Source organism: Triticum urartu, chromosome 5, assembly GCF_003073215.2.
Source record: "Triticum urartu cultivar G1812 chromosome 5, Tu2.1, whole genome shotgun sequence".
NCBI classification, from domain to species: Eukaryota; Viridiplantae; Streptophyta; class Magnoliopsida; order Poales; family Poaceae; genus Triticum; species Triticum urartu.
Window position 1 is genome coordinate 86027570 of NC_053026.1, and position 26809 is coordinate 86054378.

The following is a 26809-nucleotide window of genomic DNA, read 5'->3' on the forward strand; positions in this document are numbered from 1 at the left end:
TCGCAGTGGTTCTCCTAGTGCTACCTTAGCCGATATAGTGGAACGTAAGGCACCAAAACAAAGGAGCCGGGCAAACCCAACTATTGACCCAAGACATGATTCGGAGCCGATGCATATAATGCTATAAGTTCGGGGTGCCGCACTTGTTAAAGTGTTCGGACTTCTCACACCATATTGAGGGGTACTAAAGCCCCTGGCGTATTTTGGCCGTATCAACGTGTACGGGTGCAACATGTCGTTAAAGAACATATACAAAGAAAAAAGGTAATGCAAAAATAGACAAAAGCTATGCATTGTTTATTAAGAAGGGGCTGCGATCATAGCAGAATGATACAAATAATGCGATAAGTGAAAGGTTGGACTAGTTAACATGTCCGTTAAAGGGGCAAGCTGTGGAATAGTATGCGGAACAGGTATACTGCTCGTGATAGAGACCACCTGGAGGTTCCGTAATGTGGCGTGGCTTGTCTGCTTCCCTGGTTCTTGCATCGTTTGTGCGGCAATTGAACTGCTGAACAGGCCTTCCGAAGGATGGAGTCCTGAAAGTAAGAAAAAAAATTAAAAAACCGGCAGCCCCTGGTACGGTTTAAGCCGTGTTTCGGGCATGCCGTGATGGTGCCCCTCCCCCTGTACCCATGGTATCTCTAGAGCGTAGTTATGTACGCGAAGTACTAGCGTCGCCTTTTTGCGAGGGTTGGGGTTGGGGCCGCGTTGCTACGCCTGCTTGGATCGTGCCAGGCGGTCTTGTTGTAGGTTACTCCGGGCGCGCTTGACGGTGTCCGGTCGTTTAGTGGCCGGACTGGAGAACTTCCTGGAGAGGCTGCTTTGTACTTCCACTGCAAGGGCCGCTGTGTGCTCCTCCGTTAGGAGGGAGCATTCGGTGTTTCCATTGACCGTAATTACTCCTCGAGGGCCTGGCATCTTGAGCTTAAGGTATGCGTACTGCGGTACCACATTGAACTTTGCGAATGCGGTTCGCCCGAGCAGTGCGTGATAACCACTGCGGAACGGGACTATGTCGAAGATTAACTCATCGCTTTAGAAATTATCCGGAGATCCGAAGACCACTTCAAGTGTGACTGAGCCTGTACAGTTGGCCTCTAGACCTGGTATTACGCCTTTAAAGGTCATTTTGGTGGGCTTAATCCTCGAGGGATCTATGCCCATTTTCCGCACTGTATCCTAGTAAAGCAGGTACAGGCTGCTGCCGCCATCAATAAGGACTCTAGTGAGATGAAATCCGTAAATAATTGGGTCTAGAACCAATGCGGCGAATCCGCCATGATGGATGCTAGTGGAATGGTCCCTTCGATCAAAGGTGATCGGGTAGGAGGACCATGGGTTGAACTTTGGGGCGACTGGCTCTACCACGTATACGTCCCTTAACGCGCGCTTCCGCTCCCTTTTGGGGACGTGGGTTGTGTATATCATGTTCACCGTCCGCACTTGTGGGGGGAAACCCTTCTGTCCACTGTTGTTCGGCGGCCGGGGCTCCTCGTCGCCATCGCTATGCAGCCCCTTGTCTTCATTTTCGGCGTTTAACTTGCCTGCCTGCTTGAACACCCAACAATCCCTGTTGGTGTGATTGGCCGGCTTTTCGGGGGTGCCATGTATCTGGCACAAGCGGTCGAGTATTCGGTCCAAACTGGACGGGCCCCTAGGATTCCTTTTGAATGACTTTTTTCGCTGACCGGATTTGGAGCCTCTGAATCCGGCATTAACTGTCGTATCCTCAGCATTGTCGTTGTTAATGCGGCGCTTCTGCTTGTTGCGACGCGACCTGCCACTACTGTCCCTGGTTTCTGAATTACCAGGGTTCTTGGTCATATTGTTGCTACGAGCAAGCCAGCTGTCTTCTCCTGCGCAAAAGCGGGTCATGAGTGTCGTGAGTGCTGCCATAGATTTCGGCTTTTCCTGTCCAAGGTGCCAGGCCAGCCACTCGTCATGGATATTGTGCTTGAAGGCTGCTAGGGCCTCAGCGTCCGGACAGTCGACTATTTGATTTTTCTTTGTTAGGAACCGTGTCCAGAATTGCCTGGCCGATTCCTCTGGCTGCTGAATTACGTGACTTAGGTCATCGGCGTCTGGGCGTCGCACATAAGTGCCCTGGAAATTGTCGAGGAATGCGGCTTCCAGGTCCTCCCAACAACTGATTGATCCTGTTGGCAAGTTGTTAAGCCAATGCCGAGCTGGTCCTTTAAGTTTGAGTGGGAGGTATTTGATGGCGTGGAAATCATCGCCGCGGGCCACGTGGATATGAAGGAGATAATCCTCGATCCATACCGCCGGATCTGTTGTGCCATCATATGATTCGATGTTTACGGGTTTGAAACCCTCGGGGATTTGATGATCCATTATTTTGTCCGTGAAGCATAGTGGGTGTGCGGCGCCTCTGTACTGGGCTATATAATGACGTAGCTCCAATGAGCTTTGTCTACTGTGTTCGGCCCTGCCGAATTTGTGGCCGGCATGACAGTTACCGTCTCGAGCTGTGGGGCGCCCCCGCGATCCATAGATCGATCTTGTTTGCCTTTCCTTGTCCTCCAACATATCTCGTAAGTCTGGCGCATATTCCCGTGCCTTGGTACGGGGTGCGGCTTGAGTGGAGGGCCGAGAGGCCTCTCTGTCGCGGCCACGAGGTGGCCGGTCGGCTGCATCAAGTGCTTCCTCCTCTAATTGGGGTAGCAACCTGCGTTTTGGGTAGCTCTTGGAGGGGCGTTCGAGTTTATGCTCTTCGGCTGCGAGGACTTCAGTCCATCTATCGACTAGCAAATCTTGATCAGCTCTAAGTTGTTGCTGTTTTTTCTTGAGGCTTCTAGCCGTGGCCATAAGCCTGCATTGAAAACGCTCTTGCTCGATGGGATCCTCTGGCACGACGAATTCATCGTCGTCGAGGCTTGCCTCGTCTTCGGAGGGAGGCATATAATTGTCGTCCTCGACCTCTCTGTCTGCCGCTCTCTCATGAGGGCTGGTTTCTCCATCCTCCTGTGCTAAATCTTGCTGGAGGGGATTTTCTTCGGCACTTTTTGGAGTATTATTATCTCCCGTGCTGGAATCAATGTATTTGTTTTGGCGGGATTTTGAGCGGCACCGCTGACGCTGGCACTTAGGCTGTTTCTTGGAGGGGTCATCCTCCGCTGTTCCATCGCCATCTCCTTCTTTTGGGGTGTCCACCATGTAAATGTCATATGACGAGGTGGCTTTCCTGGGCCTCGTAGGCGCTCATTCGTCATCATCTCCTTCATCGGCGTCCATACCGTCGAGATCTTCGGAGTCGAAGTCGAGCATGTTGGTTAAGTCGTCGACAGTGGCTACAAAGTGGGCGGTGGGTGGGCTTTGAATTTCTTCATCGTCCGTACCCCAACCTTGCTGACCGTAGTCCGGCCAGGGCTCTCCTGATAAAGAGAGAGACTTCAGTGTCTTCAGGATATCGCCGAAAGGCAAGTGCTGAAAGATGTCCGCGGCAGTAAACTCCATGATCGGCGCCCAATCGGATTCGATCGGCAGGGGCACGGAGGGTTCGGAGTCCGGAGAGGAGTCCGGCTCCTTGGAGTCACGAGTCTCATAGAGTACGGGGCTGGTGTTCGGCTCAATTGCCGTTGGGATCGCAGCCCCCGAGGTGGCGTCCAACCGCCCATCCTCGATCGACGCAGTTGGCTCCGAATTAAGGGTCGAAGCTGATGCAGGTGCGGCCTCCAGGGCACTGTTCGGCGGCAGAGCTAGATCATGCTCGTCGGGACAGTGCGGCGCGCTCGGCAGTGGCACGAATCCGTGGAAGATCAAGTCCCCGCGGATGTTAGCTGTGTAGTTTAAACTTCCAAATCTGACCTGACGGCCAGGGGCGTAGCTTTCAATCTACTCCAGACGGCCAAGTGAATTGGCCCGCAGTGCGAAGCCGCCGAAGACGAAGATCTGTCCGGGGAGGAAGGTCTCACCTTGGACTGCATCGCTATTGATGATCGTAGGAGCCATCGAGCCTGATGGCGACGACACAGAGGAACTCTCAATGAAAGCACCAATGTCGATGTCAAAACCGGCGGATCTCGGGTAGGGACACGAACTGTGCGTCTAGGCTGGACGGTAACAGGAGGCAAGGGACACGAAGTTTTACCCAGGTTCGGGCCCTCTCGATGGAGGTAAAACTCTACGTCCTGCTTGATTAATATTGATGATATGGGTAGTACAAGAGTAGATCTACCACGAGATCGGAGAGGCTAAACCCTAGAAGCTAGCCTATGGTATGATTGTTGATGTGTATGTTGTCCTACGGACTAAAACCCTCCGGTTTATATAGACACCGGAGAGGGTTAGGGTTACACAAAGTCGGTTACAATGGTAGGAGATCTTCATATCCGTATCGCCAAGCTTGCCTTCCACGCCAAGGAAAGTCCCTTCCGGACACGGGACGGAGTCTTTAATCTTGTATCTTCGTAGTCCAGGAGTCCGGCTGAAGGTATAGTCCGGCTATCCGAACACCCCCTAATCCAGGACTCCCTCACTAGTACAGGCTTCAGTCAATCCGCTCTTGGCGGACTGAACCTTCTGTATCACCGCACTCATGATAGTGCGGTGCTCCTCCTCGATGGAAGCACTGCGAAGCGCTTCCAACATAGTGTCCGTCAACTCTGGATGGACAGAGGTCACCGGCACAGGCGTCTCGCCCCCTTAGAAGGGGACCGCCCGCCCGAGCTTGGAACCGTTGGAGGGTCCGGCGTGGTGTTCGGCTGAGGGCCGAACTCAGAGCTCTCGGGGACCCCGTCCCCTCGGCTCCCGGAGTCCGGAAGGTCGCCTCGAGGCGCCTCCGGGACCGTCCCTCCTCGATCCGGTGCCTCTTGAGACAGCACCTCGGCGTCATCGGCTGGATGAGGGGAGGTGGCGGTCGGGACTGGATCGCTATCCATGTCTGACGAGCCCAGGGAGCCGTCCGAGGATACCTCGATATTGGCTCGGGGCGGCCTGCACAATTGAGTTCAGCGTTATGAAAAGCAATGCGACAAAGGAATCCTATGGGTTACTTTGGTATCCAAATACTTACGATCTCCCCTGGGGCTTGGCCATGGGCAACCACCCGTCTTCACTTTCGTCGGTGGCGGTGGAGCTGTCCGGAAGGAGCGTCCTTCCCTTCTTGGACCCTCCGGCCTCCCCAGTTGGGGCGGCCTTCCTTTTCTTGTCTCCCCCAGTCGGTGGGGGAGCCTCTTCCTCCTCTTCCTCGTCTTCGGGGGAAGAGTGCGCCGTAGAGTCATCGGACGGTGAGTCCGACGACGCCTGGCGTCGGGAACTCTTTCGAGCTCCCTTGGTCTTCTTGGTCTTCTCCGGCACCTTGTAAGGGGCCGGAGTCAACATCTTCGCTGGAAGGGCGTCTGCAGGGCCTTCGGGCAAGGGAGCCGAATAGTCGATTTGTCCGGCCATCTTCTACCAGTCCTGTTAACGGCACGGGAGTTTAGATCCCGCATAGAGTCAATCTATATAGAAAACAAGTATCCTGTGAAAGGTAAAACAGCTTACTGCACTGGCATGGCGCTTCGCGCTGAATCCGCGATCCTCAGTAATGGGGGGAGGGACCTCGGCGCTCTTGAACAGCACCCTCCAGGCATCTTCATGAGTCGTGTTGAAGAGCCTGTTCAGAGTTCGGTGTTGCGCCGGATTGAACTCCCACAAGGTAAACTCCCCTTGTTGGCACGGGAGTATCCGGCGGACGAGCATAACCTAGACTATGTTGACAAGCTTGAGCTTCTTGTCCACCATGTTCTGAATACATGACTGGAGTCCGGTCAGCTCTTTTGAATTACCCCAGGACAGGCCCTTCCCTTTCCAGGAGGTAAGCCGCATGGGGATGCCAGATCGGAACTCGAGGGTCGCTACCCATGCGGGGTCGTGTGGCTCGATGATATAGAACCACCCCGATTGCCACCCCTTTATGGTATCCACGAACGTGCCCTTGAGCCATGTGATGTTAGGCATCTTGCCCACCATGGAGCCTCCGCACTCCGCCTGGCGGCCGCTCACTACCTTCGGCTTGACATTGAAGGTCTTCATCCATAAGCCGAAGTGGGGCTTGATGCGGAGGAAGGCCTCGCACACGACGATAAACGCCGAGATGTTGAGGATGAAGTTCGGGGCCAGATCGTGGAAATCTAGGCCGTAATAAAACATGAGCCCCCGGACGAAGGGATGGAGAGGGAATCCCAGTCCGCGGAGGAAATGGGTGAGGAATACCACCCTCTCATGAGGCTTGGGGGTGGGGATGAGCTGTCCCTCATCTGGGAGCCGGTGGGCGATGTCGTCGTGCAGGTATCCAGCTCTCCTCAGTTTCTTGACGTCTCCCTCCATGACGGAGGAGACCATCCACTTGCCTCCCTCTCCGGACATGGTTGGAGAAGGTTGAGATGGTAGTGAGAGCTTGGGCGCTAGAGCTCGAGTGTGCGGGAGCGGATGAGCAGAGGAGGAACAAGGCGTGGATAGAAAGGTGAATCCTTATCCCTTTATATGGGCGGACAAAATTAAGCGTCCCCACTTGCCTGGTAAATCTCGCTTACCCCCCAAGCACCGCAATTGATGGCGCAGTTGGGTTACCCACGCCCGTATTGATGGGAATCCCATAATAAGGGGACACGATCTCTGCTTTGACAAGACGTGTCGAAAAACTGCCTCACGTTATGTGCGGGGCTTGTTAAAAGAAACAGTTCGAATAATTACCGGGCCATGACGTAACGTCATGTTGCCAAAACAAGCTAGCGGATTAGATCTGCGAAAACAACTACGCGCCAGATTCAAATTCTTCTGTGATATATTCGGAGAAGGAACCCGCCTTGTAATGCCGAAGACAACTACGCGCCGGATTCATCATCATTGAAGCCTAGTTCAGGGGCTACTATGGGAGTCCTGGATTAGGGGGTCTCCAGACAGCCGGATTATCTCCATTGGCCGGACTGTTGGACTATGAAGATACAAGATTGAAGACTTCATCTCGTGTCCGGATGGGACTCTACTTGGTGTGGAAGGCAAGCTAGGCAATACGTATATGGATATCTCCTCCTTTGTAACCGACCTTGTGTAACCCTAACCCTCTCCGGTGTCTATATAAACCGAAGGGTTTTAGTCCGTAGGACAACAATCACAACATACAATCATACCGTAGGCTAGCTTCTAGGGTTTAGCCTCTCTGATCTCGTGGTAGATCTACTCTTGTAACACCCATATCATCAATATTAATCAAGTAGGACTTAGGGTTTTACCTCCATCAAGAGGGCCCGAACCTGGGTAAAACTTCGTGTCCCTTGTCCCCTATTACCATCCGGCCTAGATGCACAGTTCGGGACCCCCTACCCGAGATCCACCGGTTTTGACACCGACACTGTGAATATGCAATGGCACTAATGATGAGAGACCTCTAACATGGTAGTGTGATGTTGTTTGCATCTTGCATATGATTCATTTCTTGTACTGCTTCACATTTGTTTAAACGCCATTTATGATGAGACACTGTTAACTTGGCAGAGCGATATTTGTAGCATCTTTCATATGGTGTCTACCTTCCATTGCATTGCTTCTAATTTGGTGAAATGTCTTCTTCTTAGTTTACACATCATAGTTCTGGTTATCTCTTCCGTCCTGTTTTTCATACATATTACATCCTCCTATCATGTGGTTGTCTAACATCAAAGTTTAGTTCGTCTGCATCATGCATCAATTTGTTCTGAAGAACTAAATTGTTATTCGTTTTTCTTGTCGGCTTGACTTAACATGGCACAGAGAAAGAGGAAGAAACACAGAATAGCAGGGAATGAATCCTGTAGATTCTGCTAGTACTGATGGTGCAATAGAAGGTCAAAGTCCAGCAGAAAATTCTACAAACACGGCATCCCATGCTACATGAGTTGCAAAAAAAGACAAACAGAAACAAATAGCTGCCACCAAACAAGCAGAGACAGCCCTAGTTCTTGCAACACCTACCATAGTACTACCAGCTGCACGGCGTACTCATGTGTCAACTGAGCTAGCAGCACGTTCCCAAGCTCCCTTGCCACCTGACACTACTTCCCAAGCACTATTGACACAAGATGAGTTGGCAATATCAGATGAACCTTGTGAGCTTCAACAGCAAGAAGGTAGTTGTTGGAGTCAAGTTACAGTTGCATGCTTCTTTATATGTAGTCTCACAGTTTGATGTACACTAACACTTCCTATGTTTGTTGTTGGACTAGCACCTAGGCGCAAGAGGAAACAAACATCAGGGATAATGGTCGATAGGTTAACTAAATCTAGAGGAGGAAGAATGGAGATCCGTTTTGAGGCAGGTTTAAAAAGGCCACGTGATGCTACAGAGTCAGCCAAGTTAGTATCAGAGGCAGCGGTTGCTATTAGGTGTCATGTACGTATCCTCCCAACATGGATTCAGTACAGGAATGACAAAGACGAAACCCAGTTCAACATATTCCTCGACCATTTATCTATAAGTATGGTTATGTATGGAAACTAGTAATATCGTCTTGCTCTGTCCAATACTTTCTATGCTGGTAATGAGACTCCCATAATTTTCAACATATGAGGTTCAAGTTGGATAACCAATATGATGCAACCAGACAAGCTTGCACCCATGATTTCAAGTCTGCTCTGCGATAGTATCGGTATAACTTGAGGAAAAATCACTTTGAAGGCAAGGCTAACAGTGAACTTGCCCAAACATCTCCAGTGGAAAATATACCTGATGAAGACTGGAGAGGCCTCGTTAAACACTGGTCCGATCCGAAGTATCAGGCACATTATATATATGTCATCAGATCACATGTTGAAGTCCTATTTACCCATGTGCCACACAAATCTATCTTCTTGTAGGTGAACTGTTCAAAGAACAAGGCCAACCGTACGAAAGTGAAATTCCAACAGACGACAGGATCTCATAGCTATATTGCACACCGCGAGCCTCTTGTAATTAGCTGCTGTTTCACTCTTTTCGATGTACCATATTATCAGATCTATATTGACTTGTTCCAAATGCAGAATAAAGCCCGCAAGGACCAAAAAGTACCTGAACCAAATGATGTGGAAATCTGTAAGGACTGTCACACCAGCAAGAATAAGGGCATGACTACACCAGTCAAAGCCGCTGTTGTAAGTCCTTAATCCTGGTGCCTTTTAACTACTACTTACTCTGACTTGTGCCTTGAACTGCATGGTTTGCAGCCAATGTCTATTACTCTTTTCAATTTTATACACAATTGTCTTAGTGTATCATTGCACCTTACAAGGTTTAAAAGAGAGGAGTGATGTTCCTTTGATCTTGACCCATAACCTAGTTCCGTGCTGGACTTGCCCACACAACGTTACAATTGCCTGTTTGTCTGTTCTCAGTTGTTTTGTGATATGAATGATGTCATACTATGCTTACCATATTATAAACTTCATCTCTTTATCCTTAGCCCTCAATACAATGGAAGAAATAGACAATACATTAGAGATGGTACATGGTCATATGTTTGGAACCTGGTTTTATTATGTACTTTGCAATAAAATACCACTAATATTTTACATGGGTTCACCAGAATAAGTTCTGTATATAGACCAAAGGTATTTTGTTTGGTTTTGCTGCCTCCTTAATATCTTCTATTCTGGTACTACTAATGTAAAACCTCAACTTTTCAGCGAGCTATGGAAAAAATGGTGGAACCGCCACCTTTTGAAGGTGGCGAGGCAACTATAACCGCAATGTTAGCTCTTGCTACAGTGGGTCAGTACCTGTCCACTAACAGTGCCAAAAGCACGTTCCTGCGTAATACTATGTTGGTTGTTAAGGCAATATCGTCCAAACTGCCTCATGATCAAGATATGCAAGCTCAAAGCAATGTTGTATCTGTGCTCCAAACACAAGTCCATTCCCTAACATAGACCCTTTGTGAAGCAAGGAGAAACATTGCTCAATGTCATCAAGATATGCATGGTTTTGATACCAGACTATCAGACATTTTCTATGTTGTTCAGGAGCCTAGGGGAAATGAAGGCGAGGGTTATGGTGCTCCATCGGACAATACAACATGAAAACGTAACAGTTAGGTCAAATGAACTGAGCTTCTGAACTTCTGGTGGTGCATTTATCTGCTAGACTGTTAAGTTTTATGCCAACCTTCCTTTTGTTATATAGTTGTAATTTGTTTTGGTGCGATACAAAATTTATTCTTAACGTGCAGCCACCGCGTGAAGAAAACAGCAAGCCATTTTTGTATAGTGTGGGGTGTTCCCTATATTTGCACTGGTGGCGATCTTTGATGCCGAGTGGATGTAATCTCTGCAATCACCTTAGTAGCCTAGCGTTAGTTTCGGCCTTATTTATTTCCTAGTCTTCTTTTTCCCTGGTTTGCTAGTGGCCACAACTACCATGGGCCATATACGGGCTGTAGGATCCATGGGTCTCCTACGGGCCGTCATTAAATGGGCCTGTAATCGGTGGGCCTCGGGTCGTCGGATAAATGGGTCTACATGGGCCATAATCGGGCGTAATTGGTATCGGCCCCGCACGGTAACAGGCCGTTAACAGGCCGTAGGACAGCAAAGGCTTAATTCTGTCACAGGCATAACGGGTCGTTAATGGGCAAGAAACGGTGCAACGGGTTAACAGGCCAGAAACGGGCCGACTCTTTCCATGGGCCGAATTTGGCCCATTAGGGTAATAGGCCAGTAATGGGCCGACTCTTGCCATGGGCCGAATTTGGCCCATTAGTGGAACAGGCCAGCAACGGGCCGACTCTTGCCATGGGCCGAATTTGGCCCATTAGGGGAACATGCCAGTAACGGGACGGAAGTAATCAAGGGCCAAAAAGGAGCCCAAGAACGTATGGGCCGTTAATAGGCCGAAAGCTAACACGGGCTGGAAACGGCCCATGTAAATCACGGGCTGTTAATGGGTATAAAGAAAATTACTGTTCATTATGGGCTAGAGTCACCGTGGGCCTGTAATGGGCCGAAAGATACAAAGGCCTCATATGGGCCGAAAGACGTCGTGGGCCATACATGGGCCGAAAATGAAATGGGCTGGTATTATATTCGATGGCCTACATGACGGTGTTGGTCCGATTTCCTTTAGGGCCTAACGGGCCATGAGTTAACGGGTCGTAAAATGGGCTATTTGCGAAGAGACCGTTAACAGGCTTTTCATGGGCCAGCCCGTTTACTTTTGACCAAGTCAAACGGGCCGGCTTTGTAAGCTAAATGGGCCACTGTTGGGCCGTGCCACATGTCGACATATCATAGGCGCCTATTTGACCCACTGACGAGCTGACACGTGTTTCCTCTAGCCAATGATGATTTTACACGTGGAAAATCCCCATTGGTCGGGTCTGTTAACGGGTTATCGGATCCAAAACCCAACCTGATAGCTTAACGGCGTTCCATTACGGTGGATGCCACGTGTCGGTCACCCTTGACGAAAGCACTTTTGTGACGCGCGATTTATCGTCATGGAAGTGGACACTTCTGTGATGATAATTTTGGCAATGTCATGGAACACTTCTATGATAGCACAGGTATGACTATCTTGATTCTGTCATAAATTTGTCATGGATGTACATGCATGAAAAAAGAAGCGACCTACTGTGACAAACACGTATCATCACGGAAGTGTATTTTTTTGTAGTGTTTTAACGAGGAACCTGGCCCAAAAGTGATGGACCGTTTCCTGAGGTTGCTGCCTTACATACATTAGGTCGCATATGTTTGGAGGACCTGAACTACTCCCTCCGGTCCTTTTTAGTTCGCATATAAGATTTGACTAAAGTCAAGCGTCATAAAGTTTGACCAACTTTATAGAAAAAAGTACCAACATTCACAATCTAAAATCAATATCAATAGATGTGTCATGACTTAAAGTTTCATATTGTATAACTTTAGTATGACAGATGTTGATATTTTTTCATATAAATATGGTCAAACTTTGTGAAGTTTGACTTCAGAGAATTCTAATATGCAGAGTAAAAAGGACCGGAGGGAGTACTTGGGGAATATTGATTGTGGTGGGTGGGCGGGCTAAACTCCGTGTCATGATCCATGATTGAGTCCGGAGCTAGAAGAGTCTCTGAGTTTACCAGTTCAAGATCGGGAAGGTCCTAAGGACTCCCGGGCTCAATGCCTGATCTTGTGTTTGGAGGACATACAGTCTCTTCCCGGGGATGGGTATCCGGCTCACAAGGCTTGGAGATCCGAATATAGCTGGTTTTTTAACTTGGGGTAGGAATCGTTCTCGGCTCGTTCTTCAATGACTACTACCAGATGGGTGACTGGTGGGGACTCGATTTTCCTCTGGTCGGGTTTAAGCCCAATCCGATCATAGTCTGTTGCGACCCCCAGGGCAGCGATGCGAGGAAGCACCTCGTTTAAGGACGAGACATCTGCCGGATCCATCTTTTTGGAGTGCTTGAGGCTGATATGGAGATGATGTCTGGCGATTATGGGGGCCGCCGTTGGCTTGATGGCTTAGCGTGTGGGGAACATAGCATGCAATTACAAAAAAATTCCTACGCTCACGCAAGATCTATCTAGGAGATACATAGCAACAAGAGGGGGAGAGCATCTTCATACCCTTGAAGATCGCAAAGAGGAAGCGTTTATCAACACTGTTGATGTAGTCGTACACCTTCATGACCCGTCCCGGTCAAGTACCAAATGTACAGCACCTCCGTGTTCAGCACACGTTCAGCTCGATGATGTCCTCGCCTTCTTGATCCAGCAAGACGGGCAAAGTAGTAGATGAGTTCCGTCAGCACGATGGCATGGTGACGGTGTTGGTGAAGAACAATCTCCGCAGGGCTTCGCCAAGCACTACGGAAACTACGACGGAGGATAAACTAGAGGGGACGGGGTTGCCGGCACACGGCTTGGTGATTCTTGATGTGTTCTAGGTGCTAGCACTGCCCCTCTATTTATATGTTGAGCCCTGGGGTCGAAACTTGGAGTAAAAACCTCCTCAAAGTCAGTTTTGCCCGCAAGGAAGAGTCCCTCTCGGACTTCCAGGAACAGACACCATGGTCCTTGGCGTCTGGCCCAGACGCCATGGGCCTCGGCGTCTGGCCCATGGCAAGACGCCAGGGCCTCCGACGTTTGGCCCCCTGGCCTCCGCAAAACTCCTTTTGCACCGACCTAAAGCCCCGTGGGCTTCACCCCTTGGCCGAATCATATCATCCTATATATCAATCTTTACCTCCGGACCATTCCAGAGCTCCTCGTCATGTCCGTGATCTCATCCGGGACTCGGAACAGCATTCGTTCACCAACATACATAACTCACATAGTACTATATCGTTAGCGAACGTTAAGCGTGCGGACCCTATGGGTTCGAGAACTATGTAGACATGACCGAGACACCCCTCTGGTCAATAACCAATAGCAGAAACTAGATGCCCATATTGGGTCCTACATATTGTACGAAGATCTTTATCGGTCGAACCTTATGACAACATATGTAATTCCCTTTGTCATCGGTATGTTACCTGCCTGAGATTCGATCGTCGGTATCTTAATACCTAGTTCAATATCGTTACCGGAAAGTCTCTTTACTCGTTCCGTAATACATCATCCCGCAACTAACACATTAGTCACATTGGTTGCAAGGCTTCTTATGATGTGCATTACCGAGAGGGCCCATAGATACCTCTCCGATGCTCGGAGTGACAAATCCTAATTAATCTCGATTCACGCCAACCCAACAAGATACCATTGGAGATACCTGTAGAGCATCCTTATAATCACCTAGTTATGTTGTGACGTTTGATAGCACACAAGGCATTCCTCCGGTATCCGGGAGTTGCATGATCTCATAGTCAAAGGAATATGTATTTGACATACATGAAAGCAATAGCAATAAAACTGAACGATCAACATGCTAAGCTAGCGGATGGATCTTGTCCATCACATCATTCTCCTAATGATGTGATCCCATTCATCAAATGACAACACATGTCTTTGGTTAGGAAACTTAACCATCTTTCATTAACGAGCTAGTCTAGTAGAGGCTTACTAGGGACATAGTGTTTTGTCGATGTATCCACACGTGTATCAAGTTTCCGATTAATACAATTCTAGCATGAATAATAAACATTTATCATGATATAAGGAAATATAAAATAACAACTTTATTATTGCCTCTAGGGCATATTTCCTTCAGTCTCCCACTTGCACTAGAGTCAATAATCTAGTTCACATTGCCATGTGATTTAACACCAATAGTTCACATCACCATGTGATTAACACCCATAGTTCACATTGCCATGTGATCAACACCCAAAGGGGTTACCAGATTCAATAATCTAGTTCACATCGCCATGTCATTAACACCCAAAGAGTACTAAGGTGTGATCATGTTTTGCTTATGAGTGATGTTTAGTCAACGGGTCTGCCACATTCAGATCCGTATGTATTTTGCAAGTTTCTATGTCTGCAATGCTTTGCATGGAGCTACTCTAGCTAATTGCTCCCACTTTCAATATGTATCCAGATTGAGACTCAGAGTCATCCAGATCGGTGTTAAAGCTTGCATCGACGTAACTCTTTGCGACGAACTCTTTATCACCTCCATAACCGAGAAATATTTCCTTAGTCCTCTAAGGATAATTTTGACCTTTGTCCAGTGATCTACTCCTGGATCACTATTTGTACCCCTTTGTCAAACTCATGGCAAGGTATACAATAGGTCTGGTATACAACATGGCATACTTTATAGAACCTATGGCTGAGTCATAGGGAATGACTTTCATTCTCTCTCTATCTTCTGCAGTGGTCAGGTTTTGAGTCTTACTCAACTTCATACCTTACAACTCAGGCAAGAACTCCTTCTTTGACTGATACATTTTGAACTCCTTCAAAATCTTATCAAGTTATGTACTCATCAAAAGTCTTATCAAGCGTCTTGATCTATCTTTATAGATCTTGATGCCCAATATGTAAGTAGCTTCACTGAGGTCTTTTTTTGAAAAAGATACTTTCAAACACTCCTTTATGCTTTCCAAAAAATTCTACATCATTTCTGATCAACAATATGTCATTCATATATACTTATCAGAAAGGTTGTAGTGCTCCACTAACTTTCGTGTAAATATAGGCTTCACTACAAGTCTGTATAAAACTATATGCTTTGATCAACTCATCAAAGCGTATATTCCAACTCTGAGATGCTTGCACCAGTCCATAGATGGATCGCTGGAGCTTGCACACTTTGTTAGCACCTTTAGGATTTGATAAAACCTTCTAGTTGCATCATATACAACTCTTCTTTAATAAATCCATTAAGGAATGCAGTTTTGACATCCATTTGCTAGATTTCATAAAATGCGGCAATTTCTAACATGATTCAGGCAGACTTTAAGCATCGATACGAGTGATAAAATCTCATCGTAGTCAACACCTTGAACTTGTCGAAAACCTTTTGCGACAATTCGAGCTTTGTAGATATTAACACTACTATCAGCATCCGTCTTCCTCTTGAAGATCCATTTATTCTCAATGGCTCGCCGATCATCAGGCAAGTCAATCAAAGTCCACACTTTGTTCTCATACATGGATCCTATCTCATATTTCATGGCCTCAAGCCATTTGTCGGAATCTGGGCTCATCATCGCTTGCTCATAGTTTGTAGGTTCTCCATGGTCTAGTACCATGACTTCCAGAACAGGATTACCGTACCACTCTGGTGCGGAACATGCTCTGGTTGACCTACGAGGTTTGATAGTAACTTGATCCGACGTTTAATGATCATTATCATTAGCTTCCTCACTAGTTGGTGCAGGCATCACGGGAACGGTTTTCTGTGATGAACTACTTTCCAATTCGGGAAAAGGTACAATTACCTCATCAAGTTCTACTTTCCTCCCACTCACTACTTTCAAGAGAAAACTCCTTCTCTACAAAGGATCCATTTTTAGCAACAAAGATCTTGCCTTCGGATCTGTGGTAGAAGGTGTACCCAACAGTTTCTTTTGGGTATCCTATGAAGACGCACTTCTTCGATTTGGGTTCGAGCTTATCAGGTTGAAACTTTTGCACATAAGCATCGCAACCCCAAACATTAAGAAACGATAGCTTAGGTTTCTTGCCAAACCACAGTTCATACGACATCGTCTCAACGGATTTAGACGGTGCCCTATTTAACGTGAATGCAGTTGTCTCTAATGCATAACCCCAAAACGATTATGGTAAATCAGTAAGAGACATCACAGATCGTGCCATATCTAATAAAGTACGGTTACGACATTCGGACACACCATTACGTTGTGGTGTTCTAGGTGGTGTGAGTTGTGAAACTATCCCACATTTTTTTAATTGAAGGCCAAACTCGTAACTCAAATATTTGCCTCCACGATCAGTATCGTGGAAACTTTTATTTTCTTGTTATGATGATTCTCCACTTTACTCTGAAATTCTTTAAACTTTTCAAATATTTCAGACTTGTGTTTCATTAAGTAGATATACCCATATCTGCTCAAATCATCTGTGAATGTTAGAAAATAATGATACCCGTAGCGAGCCTCAACACTCATCGGACCGCATACATCGGTATGTATTATTTCCAATAAGTCAGTGGCTCGCTCCATTGTTCCAGAGAACGGAGTCTTAGTCATCTTGCCCATGAGGCATGGTTCACAAACATCAAATGATTCATAATCAAGTGTTTCCAAAAGTCCATCCACATGGAGTTTCTTCATGCGCTTTACACCAATATGACCTAAATGGCAGTGCCACAAATATGTTGCACTATCATTATCAAATTTGCATCTTTTGGCATCAATATTATGAATATGTGTATCACTACGATCGAGATTCAATAAACCATTTATATTGGGTGTATCACCATAGAAGGTTTTATTCATGTAAACAGAATAACGATTATTCTTTGACTTAAATGAATAATTGTATTGCAATAAACATGACCCAATCATATTCATGCTCAACGCAAACACCAAATAACATTTATTTTAGGTTCAGCACTAATCCTGAAGGTAGAGGGAGTGTGCGTTGGTGATCGTATCAACCTTGGAATCACTTCCAACACACATCGTCACTTCGCTCTTAACTAGTCTCTGTTCATTCTGCAACTCCTGTTTTGAGTTACTAATCTTAGCAACTAAACCGGTATCAAATACCCAGGGGCTACTATGAACACTAGTAAAGTACACATCAATAACCTGTATATCAAATATACCTTTGTTCACTTTGCCGTCCTTCTTATCCGCCAAGTATTTGGGGTAGTTCCGCTTCCAGTGACCATTCCCTTTGCAGTAGAAGCACTCAGTTTCAGGCTTAGGTCTAACTTTGGGATTCTTCACGGGCGTGGTAACTTGCTTGCCATTCTTTTTGAAGTTCCCCTTCTTTCCCTTGCCCTTTTTCTTGAAACTAGTGGTCTTGTTAACCATCAAAACTTGATGCTATTTCTTGATTTCTACCTTCGCTGATTTCAGCATTGCGAAGAGATTGGGAATCATTTTCGTTATCCCTTGCATATTATGGTTCATCACGAAGTTCTAGTAACTTGGTGATAGTGACTAGAGAACTCTGTCAATCACTATCTTATCTGGAAGATTAACTCCCACTTGATTCAAGTGATTGTAGTACCCAGACATTCTGAGCACATGCTCACTAGCTGAGCTATTCTCCTCCATCTTGTACGCAAAGTACTTGTCAGAGGTCTCATACCTCTTAACACGGGCATGAGTCTGAAATATCATTTTTAGCTCTTGAAATATCCCATATGCTCCATGGTGTTCAAAACATTTTTGAAGTTCTGGTTCTAAGCCGTAAAGCATGGTGCACTAAACTATCAAGTAGTCATCATATCGAGCTTGTCAAACGTTCATAACGCCTGCATCTGCTCTTGCAATAGGTCTTTCATCTAGCAGTGCATAATGAGGATAATCCTCAGATCACGGACCCAGTCCACATTATTGCTACTATCATCTTTCAACATAGTTTTTCTCTAGGAACATATCAAAAAATAAAACAAGGGAGCTATACGCAAGCTATTGATCTACAACATAGATATGCAAATACTATCAGGACTAAGTTCATGATAAATTAAGTTCAATTAATCATATTACTTAAGAACTCCCACTTAGATAGACACCCCTCGAGTCATCTAAATGATCACGTGATCCATATCAACTAAACCATGTCTGATCATCACGTGAGATGGAGTAGTTTTCAATGGTGAATATCTCTATGTATATCATATCTACTATATGATTCACGTTTGACCTTTCGGTCTCTAGTGTTCCGAGGCCATGTCTGTACATGCTAGGCTCGTCAAGTTTAACCCGAGTAATCCGCACGTGCAAAATTGTCTTGCACCCATTGTATGTGAATGTAGAGCTTATCACACCCGATTATCACATGGTGTCTCGGCACGATGAACTGTCGCAATGGTGCATACTCAGGGAGAACAGTTATACCTTGAAATTTTAGTGAGGGATCATCTTATAATGCTACCGCCGTACTAAGCAAAATAAGATGCATAAAAGATAAACATCACATGCAATCAAAATATGTGACATGATATGGCCATCATCATCTTGTGCCTTTGATCTCCATCTCCAGAGCACCGTCATGATCTCCATCGTCACCGGCTTGACACCTTGATCTCCATCGTAGCGTCGTTGTTGTCTCGCCAACTATTGCTTCTACGACTATCGCTAATGCATAGTGATAAAGTAAAGCAATTACATGGCGATTGCATTTCATAGAATAAAGCGACAACCGTAAGGCTCCTGCCAGTTGCTGATAACTTTTACAGAACATGATCATGTCATACAATAATGTATATCACATCATGTCTTGACCATATCACATGACAACATGCCCTACAAAAACAAGTTAGACGTCCTCTACTTTGTTGTTGCAAGTTTTACATGGCTGCTACGGGCTTCTAGCAAGAACCGTTCTTACCTACACATCAAAACCACAATGATTTTTTGTCAAGTGTGCTATTTCAACCTTCAACAAGGACCGTCCGTAGTCAAATTTGATTCAACTAAAGTTGGAGAAATAGACACCCGCCAGCCACCTTTATGCAAAACAAGTTGCATGTCTGTCGGTGGAACCAGTCTCATGAACATGGTCATGTAAGGATGGTCCCGGCCGCTTCATCCACAATACTGCCGAATCAAAATAAGACATTGGTGGTAAGAAGTATGACCGTTATCGCCCACACCTCTTTGTGTTATACTCGTGCATATAATGTACGCGTAGACCTAGCTCAGATGCCACTGTGGGGTACCTAGCATGCAATTTCAAAAAAATTCCTACGCTCACGCAAGATCTATCTAGGATATGCATAGCAACGAGAGGGGGAGAGCATCTTCATACCCTTGAAGATCGCAAAGCGGAAGCTTTTATCAACGTAGTTGATGTAGTCATACACCTTCATGATCCGTCCCGATCAAGTATCGAACGTACGACACCTCCGCGTTCAGCACACGTTTAGCTCGATGCGGTCCTCTCCTTCTTGATCCAGCAAGACAGGCGAATTAGTGGATGAGTTCCGGTAGCACGACGGCGTGGTGATGGTGTTTGTGAAGAACAATCTCTGCAGGGCTTCGCCAAGCACTACAAAAACTAGATGAAGGATAAACTAGAGGGGACGGGGTTGCTGGCACATGGCTAGGTGATTCTTGATGTGTTCCAGGTGCTAGCCCTGCCCCTCTATTTATATGTTGAGCCCTGGGGTCAAAACTTGGAGTAAAACCCTTCTCAAAGTCGGTTTTGCCCATAAGGAAGAGTCCTTCTCGGACTTCCAGGACCAGACACCATGGTCCTTGGCGTCTGGTCCAGATGAGATGGGCCTCCGCGTCAAGGGCCAGACACCAGGGTCTCCGGCGTTTGGCCCCCTGGCCTTCGCAAAACTCCTTTTGCACCGACCTAAAGACCCGTGGGCTTCACCCCTTGGCCCAACCATATCATCCTGTATATCAATCTTTACCTCCGGACCATTCCAGAGCTCCTCGTCATGTCCGTGATCTCATCTAGGGCTCCGAACAACATTCGGTCACCAACATACATAACTCACATAGTATTATATCATTAGCGAACATTAAGTGTGCGGACCCTACGGGTTGGAGAATTATGTAGACATGACCGAGACACCTCTCTGGTCAACAACCAATAGCGGAACCTGGATGCCCATATTGGCTCCTACATATTCTACGAAGATCTTTATCGGTCGAACCTTATGACAACATACGTAACTCCCTTTGTTATCGGTATGTTACCTGCCCGAGATTCGATCGCCGGTATCTTCATACCTAGTTCAATCTCATTACCGGCAAGTCTCTTTACTCGTTCCGTAATACATCATCCCGCAACTAACTCATTAGTCACATTGCTTGCAAGGCTTCTTATGATGTGCATTACTGAGAGGGCCCATAGATACCTCTCTGATACTCAGAGTGACAAATCCTTATCTCGATTCACGCCAACCCAACAAGATAACATTGGAGATACCTGTAGAGCATCTTTATAATCACCCAGTTACGTTGTGACGTTTGATAGCACATAAGGCAATCCTCTGGTATCCAGGAGTTGCATGAGCTCATAGTCAAAGGAATATGTATTTGACATACATGAAAGCAATAGCAATAAAACTAAACGATCAACATGCTAAGCTAACGGATGGGTCTTGCAGCGATCCGACCTCAAACGGTCAAATCTCTGTGCATAAGTGTCATCCCTGGATTGGTAATGCTGACACACACAATACTTTGAAGGATTTATAATAGAGTTGCAATCACACACTTTGAAGGTAATGCTGACACACACAATAATATGGCTTAGGGCCATCTAAATAAGATAACAACAGAAGGCTTGGAAGATAAAACGAGTCCATCAACTCCAACGGCATAGCCGAGTGCACGACAACGACCTATCGCACCTTACTCTTCGTCTGAAAAGTCTGCAACATAATACGTTGCAGCCTGAAAACATGCCAACACATGGAATATGCTAGCAATATAACACTGTATTGCAAATGAATAGGTAACAACTATAACTATATGCATATTTGGCCGGTGGAGGCTCTATGGTTATTATGTTTTTGCGAAAAGCCATTTTTTCCTACAACAAAGGAATATATTTTATTTAACTATCATGGTAGTTAATAAACATTGAGAACGTTCCTCCAACTCAATCCCAATTAAACAATATTAAGAACCAACAATTTAATTTAGAGTGATGAGATCAAAACAATAATTCAAGCACCAGATACTCAAGATGTCCATAACCGGGGACACGGCTAATCATGATTAGTTTGTACACTCTGCAGAGTTTTGCGCACTTTTCCCCACAAGACTCGATCTCCTCCGTTTAATTTCTTGCACTTCATGATGTTTGAGAAATGGATGGCCGAGACACAGTCTTTCAGAAGCATTAACTCTTTACTCTGGGTAGACAGTACCACCTACATCCCCTACATCTGCTAGCCTACCACTGAAAGAGGTCACGCAACATACTCAACTATGCTAGAGCCCATAATGGCTTGTGGATGCACACGGAAGTTTCTAGCATGAATAATCTTATGATCCCTTTAAGCCTGGGTGGCAAACCATAGGATGATCACGCGGGTACTCCGGGATATCCTAGGACAACACTAGATTGCTCCAGGTGCCCAGACAACCACTGGGTGCTCCAGGGTGCCTCAACCAATCCACCCAGATGTGTATTAAAGTAGCCACCTTAAGTTTAACCATTAATTAAAACTCTCACATATGTCATGGATCGCTCAACCGAAACCACGTCTACGAGCATAGCATAGCAGTATAAGCATAATGTAGAAGTAACTCCCGTGGTTTGATAATAAAAGGCAATAGGTTCTACCTCATCATCTACTTCCCAATACCCACATATTAATCAGATCCTAATCATGCAATGTTTGAGGATTGAGACTAATGCATAAAAAACTGGGTAACAAAGGGATATGATCAAAGTGTTACTCGCCTAGCTGACGATCTACAAACCCTAGAGACTCATAGTAGCATGCTTCGCACTCCAGAAATTCTATCGCAAACAAACAATGGCATACATAAGCACTCAAGCATAAATGCAAGGGTAAAACTCAGATAAGAAAGTCCAAACTAAAAGTTCAACTGAAGAGCTTCGATTTGCAAAAAGAATCACTCAAATCAGAGCTATGAAACTCAAACTACGATCAAAAGAAGTTCGAATTCAAATATGCTTGCAACCAAATTTTAATTGTCAAAATCATGTTCAAGTTGGTTAACTAGAAAGAGGGATTCAAGAATTTTGGCGTTGGTTTCACTGGATTTGGACGAACGGTTTAAAAGTTGCGAGGGTTTGAAGATCAGTGGCTAATCTGCGATAAAAATAATCATGGATAGGTCCCTGGTGAAAATAAAATAGAAAAAGAAAAATCTATCAGACGAACGTCCGCTAACAGAGACAAACGAACGAATTCGTTCATTATAAGAACTAAACGAACGAACATTCGCAAAATAGCTCTAAACCAAGAAAAACTGTGGAAAACCGATCTATAAGAAACCGAACTAGATCTAGGGTTTACTGAAAATATACCGACGAAAAACCGGACAAAACCGGCGGCGGCGGCGGGATCCGAATGGCGGCGAGGTGGCATGGTCACGGCGAGGCGACGGGGCTCCGCGGGCGGCGGCGACAGCGAGCAGCAGCGGCGACGGCGGCTAACGGTGGCGGCGCGGCTTGGGAGGCGGCGGTGGCTGCGGTGGCGGAAGTGGCGGCGGGGGCGGCGCTTATAGAGGCCTCGGGAGGGGGCGGCGGCTTGGGTGAGGGTGCACGGCCTCGGGAGGCATGTCCCGACGGGACTCGGCGGCGGCGGCGCGGGCGCTCGGGACTCCGGTCCCGAGTCGGAGCGGGAGGCGGTGGCGCGGCTGGGCTTCGGCCCGCTCGGCTGGGCCATTGGCCCATTCAGGCGAAATGTTTTTTTAAACAATTCCGCCGAAGAAAATCCTAAATAAATATAAAAAATCTCAAAATGGCAAAGGCAATTTTCACCTTCTAAACAAAATATTTAGAACTAAGTAAACATTTTTCTGGCCTAAAATGCAGAATTTTCTAATTCAAATAAAATAGCAATAAAAATCCAAATAAAATATTTATTTGATTTTAACATTTTCCTCCAATATTTCTTTTATTTTGGAGAAGTCATTTTATCTCCTCTCATTTATTTTGATGTTTGAAATATTCGGAGAGAAAAGTATTAAAACCAAAACAATCCTTTTTCAAATTTGAGAAAAATTCAAATATGAAAATTGAAAGGATCGATATGGTTGACTAGAGGGGGGTGAATAGGCAACTAACAATTTTTAGCTTTTCTTTAGCAATTTAAACTTTGCATCAAAATAGGTTGTCTAGACATGCAACTAGATGAGCAACCTATATGATGCAACACGAATAGGAACACAAGCAAGCAAGATATATGAAACAAATAAGCTACACAAGTAAAGGCACGAGATAACCAAAAGTGGAGATGGTGGAGACGAGGATGTGTTGCCGAAGTTCCTTCCCTTTGAGAGGAAGTACGTCTCCGTTGGAGCGGTGTGGAGGCACAATGCTCCCCAAGAAGCCACTAGGGCCACCGTAATCTCCTCACGCCCTCACACAATGCGAGATGCCGTGATTCCACTATTGGTGCCCTTGGAGGCGGCGACCGAACCTTTACAAACGAGGTTGGGGCAATCTCCACAACTCAATTGGAGGCTCCCAACGACACCACGAAGCTTCACCACAATGGACTATGGCTTCGCGGTGACCTCAACCATCTAGGATGCTCAAACACCCAAGAGTAACAAGATCCGCAAGGGATTAGTAGGGGAATCAAATATCTCTCGGTGGAAGTGTAGATCGGGGCCTTCTCAACCACTCTAGAGCAAATCAACAAGTTTGGTTGGCTAGGGAGTAAGATCGGGCGAAAATGGAGCTTGGAGCAATAATGGAGCTTTAATGGTGGAAGAGGTAAGTCAACGGGGAAGAACGAGACCCTTTATATAGTGTGTGGAAAAGATCCAACCGTTACCCACCTACCAGCCCGCGGCCAGCGGTACTACCGCGCATGGCCAGCGGTACTACCGCAAGGCCGCGCAGTAGTACTGCTTGCAACCAAGCGGTACTACCGCACGGTAGTGCGGTACTACCGTACCACCCTACGGTACTGCCGCGACCGCCAGCTAGGGAAACAGACGCAAGCTGGGGCGGTACTTCCGCCCGCGCGGTACTACCGCGCCATCAGGGCGGTACTACCGTGAGGCAAAAGGTCCCGATAGGGGGGAGGGGAACTTCCGCGCATACTTCCGCAAAAGAACGGAAGTAGCAAAAACTCGACACAGTAGTACTGCCGAGGGGCGGTACTACTGCCTGACCGCCTAGCGCGGTACTACCGCACGGCGAAAGCGGTAGTACCGCGATAGGTGCGGATGTAAAAAATTACATCCGCTCCTACTACCGCAACCGGGCGGCACTAGCCGGGTGGGGCAGCGGTAGTAAGCCTCCGGGGAAGCGGTACTACCATGCCACTGCGCGGTACTACCGTGGATGCCCACGGAACTACCGTTAATCCTGGAGCGGCACTACCGCAACCACACAAGCAGTCAGTCAACTATGGCAGGAAAATGGAGGAAGCTCCAAGGAAGAAGGAGGGGATAAAAGGAGACGTGTACGTGATGATTCCACCCAAACCTTTCCAACACGGACCCCCTCTTAATAGTACGGCTTTCCTACGACTCAAATCCACCAAAAAGAAACGTAGAAAAGACGCCGTCTTCGTCAGTCTTCGAGGGGCACCCAATCGTCTTGTGCCTAGCAGAGAAGAGTCTGGAAAGCTCATGGCACACGATTAGTCCGCAAATGCATTGTCATCAATCACCAAAACACTTAGGGATAAATATGACCTTACAATCTCCCCCTTTTTGGTGGATTGATGACAATACGGGATTTGCACAAAGAAAATAATATTAAGTAAATGCAAACCCCTCCTCTCTATAATATAGACGGGCTCCCCCTAGATGTGTGCTACCTAGATGAGTGCTTTGAACTGCACGGCACACGAATACTAGGATCGAATCTCCCCCTATATTATAGAGACAAGGCATATCTATCACTAGACAAGATATACCATACATAAGTTAACTACGATAGATAAAGTGCATATGTCTTACACCATATGGAGGAAAGGTCTCGGAAGCACAAACCGAACTAAAGCAAACGAGGTCCAAATGACAAAGCAAACAAAGCAAACAAACACACCAAACACAACGCAAATCCCTACACTCTCTCCCCCTTTGGCATCGAGACGCCAAAAAGGCAGAGAGAACACCTACAGACACGGGGTGGCTCAGGCAGAGAAGTCGTCCCACTGCTCCTCGTGCTCCTCGTCAGACTCAGCGGCGGGGATAGTCTCCTCCATGTCATCCTCTAAACTGGTCCACTTGTAGCCCTGCTTAGACATCCAGGCAGCCTCAGGAGTGATGACGTCCTCAGACCCGCCAGACACATCCTCTCCATAGAGCCTCATCACCTTCTTGTCATGACGGCGACTCTCCTTGTCAGACACGTGAGCCCTGTACTGTCCCTTCGCCTGCATGCAGAAGAGAGTCTTGATCTTGTTCTTCAGCTTTTTGGTCCATGATGGCTCAGAGGAAGAAGTGGTGGACCTGGCAGCACGGTCCTCAGCACAGTCCTCAGTAGCCTCCCCCTGACCAGCAGCCCTCCTAGAAGAAGATGCCTCAGCACGAGTAGTGGTGTTGGCCCAGTTGGACTTGACGCGGAGGCTGATGGAATCATGGCGAATCCAGTCTGGAGCAAGGAACTCATCACCTGGATACGTCTTCTCCCAAGTGGAGGAGAGCAGCAGAAACAGGTACGGTCCATAGATAGGTAGCTTGCGAGTGAACACCGCAAACCGAAGCTCACACCACATGATGTGAGAGACATCAAGCGGCTGAGTCTGAGAAGAACGTGCCTCTGCACACAAGAGCAACATGTCCACTAGATATGCATGAACCTTGTCCTTGTCGCCAATGCGTGGGAACAGAGTGTTGCGGAAGATGCGATGCATGATATCCAGAAAGGAGTTCAACACCCAAGATGACTTCCCATTGGGGAGTACCTTCTCAACAAGGAAGGGCTGAAGCTGGTTCTTGTTGGCAGACTCAGAGTTGGCATGGGGGCGGACGCCAACGGGGGTGTGAAGCCCGTCATCAGGAATGTGCAGCAGATCCATGAACTCTTTCCATGTAGCAGACAGCTGACGCCCATTGGTCATCCAAGTCATCCTCCGCTCCTCCCCGGGATGAAAGTACACTGAGGCAAAGAACTGACAGATAAGCTTAGGGTCATAGTCAAGGTGAAAGGAGATCACCGGCTCAATAGCAAACTGCTCCACCAAGTCCAGAGCCTCTCCAAAATAGTCACGAAACTTGTCTTTCCGTAGGTGATGCATGTCTATCCACTTAACATCCACGTAGGTATTCTGCTTGTTCTTGATCACATCCAGATAGATGAGAGCCTGTTGGTTGGTCCAGAACAACTCGGTGCCTCTGAGGATAGCCCGAGGATTCACATAGGGATTGATCTTTCAGCGCTCGACATACTCAGTGGTTGAAATCTCGTCCATGCCCTTAGCCGGTTCCTGGTGCTTGCTGGCAGTGGTCTGACATTGCGCTTGGGGGCATTGGAGCCCTCTGGAGCTTCATCTTGGGGGTTGCGCAGACGCTTGGAGCCAGTGTCATGACTGGGATTGGAACGGCGAGAGCTGCCACCTTGGTCCATTGAAAGAGGAAGTGGTGGGGAACGATCCCAC